We start from the raw sequence: 7,210 nt of genomic DNA, 5'->3' as shown, positions 1-7,210 counted from the left end.
TAGCTAAAGCCATCCGCTAGTGTTCCAACAATCCTAGTTCGTCCTTAGCAAGACCTTGGGCTTGGAATTCAGTACTGCCCCTGGTATTACACTATCTCTTTGAGTAAAAGTTAGGTCACTGCCCTTCACAGGAATTTACCATCACTAAGGAAGAAGGAAGTTTCAGACCAAAGGAGAAACCAGAATAGATACTTAGGACTGGAGCAGAGTTACACCCATACACACATATTTACAATGGCCTAAGGGGAAGGTGGACTATACAAGAGACTAAAATAGGAACTATGGAAAGGGCGCAAAGCCCTTGACCCTGGCTTCTAAGATTAGTGAATCTTAGGTGGAGCCCTTGTTGATCCCAGCTGTTATCAATGAATTTTATCCCAGGTGGTTCCTGTTAGACCTTTTGTGTTTGCATTCCTCTGTTTTATGTAAGATTCCGGTTACCTCAATTGTACCTTGCGAATATGTCACCTAACTTCCTTATTGTCCTCTGCATAAAAAGTCTGATGCTCGATTTGAAAATTACACTCAGATTCCACACGAACTCTCCTGTGTGTGTGTCTGTTTGTTGTTCATCCACGCTTTGCCCACCCGCGTCGAGAGACCCCGTTCCACGCAGACACAGGGACCCAGAGGGTCTGATGCAGTTTCTATTTTGTGGAATAGTTTGAAGAATATTAGTATTAGGTCTTTAAGGTCTGATAGAATTCTCCACTAAACCCATCTGGTCCTGGGCTTTTTTTTTTTTTTTTTGGTTGGGAGAATTTAATGACTGCTACTATTTCTTTAGGGGTTATGGGACTGTTTAGATGGTTTATCTGATTCTGTTTTAATTTTGGCACCTTGTATGTGTTTAGAAAATTGTCCATTTATCCAGATTTTCCAATTTAGTTGAGTATAAACTTTTTGTAGCAGGAACTGATGATTTTTTTAAATTTCCATGGTTTCAGTTGTTTTGTCTCCCTTTTCATCTCTGATTTTATTAATTTGTATACTATCTCTGTGCCCTCTGGTTAGTTGGGCTAAGGGTTTATCTATCTTGTTGATTTTCTCAAAGAACCAGCTCCTTGATTGGTTGATTCTTTGAATAGTTCTTCTTGTTTCCACTTGGTTGATTTCACCCCTGAGTTCGATTATTTCCTGCCTTCTACTCCTCTTGTGTGTATTTGCTTCTTTTTGTTCTAGAGCTTTCAGGTGTTCTGTCACGCTGCGAGAGTAAGCTCTCTCCAGTTTCTTTTTTTCAGGCACTTAGAGCTATGAGTTTCCCTCTTACCACTGCTTTCATTGTGTCCCATAAGTTTTGNTATGATGTGTCTTCATTTTCATCAAATTCTAAAAATTCTTCAATTTTTTTTCTTCCTTGACCAAGTTATCATTGAGAAGAGCGTTGTTCAGTTTCCATGTGTATATGTGTTTTCTGTTGTTTTTGTTGGAATTTAAGACCAGCCATAGTCTGTGGTGATCTGATAGGGTGCATGGTATAATTTCAATATTTTCTTTTTATCTGTTGAGGCCTGTTTTGTGGCCAATTATATGATCAGTTTTGGAGAAGGTACCATGAGGTATTGAGAAGAAAGTATATTCTTTTCCTTTAGGATGAAATGTTCTATAAATATCTGTTAGATCCATTTGGTTTATAACTTCTTTGAGTTTCACTGTGTCTCTGTTTAGTTTCTGTTTCCATGATCTGTCCATTGCTGAGAGTGGGGTGTTAAAGTCTTCCACTATTATTGTGTGCTGTGCAATGTGTCCTTTGAGCTTTAGTAAAGTTTCTTTTATGACTTTGGGTGCCATTGCATTTGGAGCATAGATGTTCATACTTGAGAGTTCATCTTGGTAGATTTTTCCTTTGACTACTATGAAGTGGCTTTCCTTATTCTTTTTGATAACTTTTGGTTGCAAGTCAATTTTATTTGATATTAGAATGGCTACTCCAGCTTGCTTCTTGGAAACATTTGCTTGGAAATTGTATTCCAACCTTTTAGTCTTAGGTAGTGTCTGTCTTTGTCACTAAGGTAAGTTTCCTGTCTGCAGCAAAACGCTGGGTCCTTTTAATATATCCAGTCTGTTAGTATATATCTTTTTATCAGGGAATTGAGTCCATTGATGTTAAAAGATATTAAGGAAAAGTGATTGTTACTCCCTGTTATTTTTGTTATTAGAGGTGCCATTATGTTTGTGTGCCTATATTCGTTTGGATTTGTTGAAAGATTACTTTCTTGTTTCTTCTAGGGTGTAGTTTCCCTCCTTGTATTGGTGTTTTTCATCTATTATCCTTTGTGGGGCTGGATTTGTGGTAAGATACTGTGTAAATTTGGTTTTGTCATGGAATATCTTGGTTTCTCTGTCTATAGTAATTAAGAGTTTTGCTGGGTATAGTAGTCCGGTCTGGTATTTATGTTCTCTTGGGGTCTGTATGACATCTGCACAGGATCTTCTGGCTTTCATATTCTCTGGTGAGAAGTCTGGTATAATTCTGATAGGTCTCCCTTTATATGTTACTTGGCTTTTTCCCTTACTGCTTTTAATATTCTTTCTTTATTTAATATATTTGTTGTTTTGATTATTATGTGACAGGAGGAATCTCTTTTCTGGTCCAGTCTATTTGGAGTTCTGTAGGCTTCTTGTATGTTCATGGACATCTCTTTTTTTAGGTTAGGGAACTTTTCTTCTATAATTTTGTTGATGATATTTACTAGCCCTTTAAGTTGGGAATCTTCAGTCTCTTCTATACCTAGTATCCTTAGGTTTGGTCTTCTCATTGTGTCCTGGATTTCCTGGATGTTTTGGGTTAGGAGCTTTTCCATTTTTCATTTTCTTTTATTGTGTGTCAATGTATTTTAAGGTATCTTCTGCTCCTGATATTCTGTCTTCTATCTCTTGTATTCTGTTTTTGATGCTTGCATCTATGACACCTGATATTTTTCCTTGGTTTCCTAACTCCAGGGTTGTCTCCCTTTGCGATTTCTTTATTGTTTCTATTTCCATTTTTAGATCTTTCATGGTTTTGTTCATTTCCTTCACCTATTTGATTGTGTTTTCCTGGAATTTCGATAAGGGATTTTTGTGTTTCCTCTTTAAGGGCTTCTAGCTGTTTTCCTGGGTTCTCCTGTATTTCCTTAAAGGATTTGTTTATGTCCTTCCTAATGTCCTCTATCATCATCATGAAAAGTGATTTTAGATCTGAATCTTGTTTTTAATGTGTGATGGTGTATCCAGGACTTGTTATGGTGGGAGATGGTTCTAATGATGCCAAGTAACCTTGGTTTCTGTTGCTTCTGTACTTATGCTTGCCTCCTGACATCTGATTATCTCTAGTGCTCTCTGCCCTCACTATATCTGACTGGAGTCTGTCCTTCCTGTAATCCTGGTTGAGTTAGAACTCCTCAGAGTCCAGCTGTCTCTGTGATCTTTTGATTCTGGGATCCTGTGATCCTGAGATTCTGGGTGTGTCAGAGTTCCTGGGAGTCAAGCTGCCTCGGAGACCCTGAGATCCTGGAGTGACCAAGCTCTTGGGATCCTGAGATTCTAAGATCCTGGTTGTGCTAGAGCACCTGGCAGTTGAGCCTCCTCTGGTGGCTGTGGAACTGGCAGCTGCCAAGTTTGCACCCAAGGTAGAATGGTGCAGACTGGAAGGAACTCAAACCACTGATCAGGCAGGGTTACTGTATCCCTGTATCCTGCTAGTCCCAGTTACTCCCAGTTGTCATATCTATGTTTTTTGCTTATCTGAGAGGTTTATATTTTTATTCTTTATATAACATAATTTAAATGATGACCCCCGTGACTCACTTCCAAAGCTGCTGATAGGGTATGAGTCCATGCATCATTTTTACCAGCTTCAAGAAATTCTTAGTTGATGACCTCTACACTTAAACTTCTGTGTAAAAATTGGGTAGTATCAATAATCATGTGCACTAAATTTTTGACTGATTGATTCAATGAAAGGCAGAATTATTCTACATATAATGGATTTGTTTTTCATATAAAATTTCTATATTACACTTGAGATTTTTTTGAGATGTAAATGTGAGAGGATAACAGGCCTTCTGCAATAAATATATCCGTGGAAGTACATCTCACAAACAAAAGGCATGTGCATAAATTCTTATTAAAATTTAGGGGACTCTCTAAATAAATCCCAGGATGAAGGTTTAAAAAGTTAAAAATAAAATAATAACATTGTTCACTTACTCTGCAGAAACGAATAATTCCCCAGTCACAGCAAAAGTGATTATTCCTTATATAATTTGTATAATGTTGTTGAGAAGGAAGGTCTGGAAGTATTATGGGAAGTTTCAGACATACAGTTAAGATCACTTCAGCAGGAAGATGCCCCACATCTTGTACTATTAGGTGCTAATTAAGAATAAAGGACTTAATTAAGAATTAGAATTAAGTAATTAAGAAGCACTTGCCCTATTAGGAATTAAGTGTTCTGACCTGGAAATGATGGTTCAAGGATCAGAACTTCTTCTTTGCCCCACCCAAACCATGGGTAGGAGTTATTAATGAGTAGCACTAATGACTGTCCCTGTGGATAGCAGTCATTTGTTCTTCTCTGTTTCACTCAGGTAAAACACTCCCTCGTTTTCACCATCAGAAAAGAGACCTAAGCACTGTAACACACACAGTGCAGGGTTTGTCTATCCTATAGCAGGAGTTATGCAAAAGCTTTTGTGGTAGATACAGAAACAGCTTTTTGTGGCCCACAGAAAACAGATCCGCTCCTTTGTCATTCACTCATGTCAGAGGGAAATCGAGCTTGGAAATATCTCATGAAGACTTTTTTTTTTTATGTCTATGGATTGAAGGAATTCTGCAGTCATTGGGCTGGGTTGTACTAACTTTAAAGTCATATAGGAAATGACATTATAGACTTCTATTCTGAGATGAATCTTTTGTAAGGAAGGCTCCTGAATTCATGGCACCCATGATTTTGGGCATGGGGAGTCTTGTACAATTCTCCCTGGCTCCATTTGAAGTGAATTTCAAGGAATGCATCTTTCATGGGGGTAGGCAGGGTTCTTGGTCTGTAGACTTTCCAATGATAGTTGATACTTGGTATTGTTTTTGATTGTGACCTGTCACTATCTCTTAATTCATATGTATTCAATTTGATAATACATTTCTCTAAAAAACATCACTAGATTCCTGTCTTTGATTTTGGTCAGCTTCATGCACAATTTTTTTTTTTTTTTGCCAGCTTTCTCTTTGATATACTGCTCTTATTTGTGAAGTGTCTGTTGCTTCCTCACTTCTGTATCTGTGTGGTAGTTTTCTCCTTTCATTTCTTCTCAGGATTTCACGGTTGATATTCTAGCCCTATCAGGTATCTCCTTGTGTTTCTTCCTCAATGTTTTTGTTTAGTTAGAGGACTTTATTTTAGCAATCACTGCACATGTGGCAGGCAAAATAATGTTCCTTAATAAGCTCACATCCTAATCTGGAGAGCTAGTAATACGTTATATTCTGTGCTCAAGAGGCATTATAGCTTTGCAGATGAAATTATGCCTGCCAGTCAGCTGATCTTCAAATAGCTTATCCTGAATGATGCAGGTGGGCCCTAACGTAATCACAAGGGCCCTTCAAAGCAGAAACAGGAAATAGAAGGAAACTCAGTGTCAGAGTGAAGCAATGGAAGAAAAATTACACAGCTGTGTTTGGCTTTGGGAAAGGCACCATGAGTCAAAATACAGCCAAGACTGTACATGTGCCTAGAAACTTGACAAGGTGAGGAAGTGCATTATCTTTTAAAGATATTACATTCTCATGTACCCTCTAAAGCATACCATTCAGACCAGAGAGACCAATTTAATGCTTCCAACCATGAGACTAAGTTTTCATTAACCAAGCTTGTGTTTTTTTCATATGGAAATAATAGGAAGCATCTTCAATCTGTTTAGAGCATTTAGCACTAGAGGTATGTGGCATCTTCCTAGTTTAATATTAGCTGCATGGCTAAATTTTAATCAGCTCTGTTTAACTACATTTCTCAATTATGGATTTTGTTGTGGAGATATAAGAGTAGTCATTTATGTTAGCAGTAATAAGCCCTGTAATTTGTGGACTTTCTAGTTTCTTTTTATTCCAGTTTGCAAACCAACAAAGTCTTTCTTCAGCTCATCTCTACTTTAATACTTTGTCAAATAAAGCCAGTTACAGCCAATGCATGCAATTAACATTTTTCAAGTTATTTCTCTCATTCTCTAAGTTTGCTACACATAAGGAATTCCTTCCAATGTATCCCATACAACAATTTAGCCACTCTAGGACAGCCAGGGATGTTACACACAGAAATTCTGTCTCAACAAACAAGCAAGCAAGCAAGCAAGCAAGCAAGCAAACAAACAAACAAACAAACACAGCTGAGCATTTTCTGCCCTTAGATGTGTTGCAGGTGTGGTTGCTGTGTCACATATGCTTCCGTAGGTGGCAGACAGAAGAGAGGCTATGTCTGTGCTTAGTGTTCTGACCTCTGAACATCTGAAGGATTAGTAGCCTAAAATTCCCTGAAAAAAAGTGTGCCTGTGATGACTACCAGCCTGGCCTGGCAGGCAACAACTGTTTCAGCCCTAACAGCTCCATCCCTGATCACTCGCAGAACTGGGAGCAAGCTGGAGACTAGAAAACCCTGCCTGGGATTGAGGGGCTTGGGTAGGAGTGAGTCCAAAACATACAAATGACCCTCACAAAACGTGGGTCCCAGATTACTACCAGACCAGTTCCATATGCCCTGGACAGGGAGTTAGACTGAGATAACCATCATTCTGGTGCTATGAAGACCTGGGGGTGGGTATGGGAGTGAGCATGTGTCAGACAGCTCCTGAGACGACACCCAGTAACCTCTGGTAGTACTAAGAGGAGCAAGTAAGTGGTGAGGAAATGGAAGAGAGAAAGAGAAACAGAAGGATGTGGGCACAATGAGGAGAGGCAGAACTGAAGACTTGAGGGTAGTGAGAAACAGCCTGTTGTGAGTAACTGGTGATGCTACCTCAGACTATAATGGAATCTTGGCTGGTGCTGCCATTGGGGGGGTGGGGGGCATAGCACATTTGAGTCTGTGATCCTGCAGCAACACGGGTCTGTTACCACCAAAAGCCAGAGTGTGGTCCCTGGTCTGGGACATGTTGATGTTTGAAGGCTGTGCAGAACTGTCTCCACCAGGGCATCATGGGAGACCTGACCCTAGAAACGTAAAAGCAGGAGAGTT

At 39.2% G+C, this 7,210-nt stretch overlaps 1 non-coding gene across 1 annotated transcript; it reads left to right on the top strand.

Annotated features, from left to right (window-relative positions):
• Positions 1-6,375: 6,375 nt before the first annotated feature.
• LOC115030996 lies at positions 6,376-6,507 on the top strand. Its single transcript, XR_003836588.1, has one exon. It is a non-coding gene; the product is annotated as a small nucleolar RNA SNORA17 (small nucleolar RNA).
• Positions 6,508-7,210: the final 703 nt, after the last annotated feature.

Source organism: Mus caroli, chromosome 4, assembly GCF_900094665.2.
Source record: "Mus caroli chromosome 4, CAROLI_EIJ_v1.1, whole genome shotgun sequence".
Taxonomy (NCBI): Eukaryota; Metazoa; Chordata; class Mammalia; order Rodentia; family Muridae; genus Mus; species Mus caroli.
This window is presented reverse-complemented; position numbering and strand designations above follow the sequence as displayed.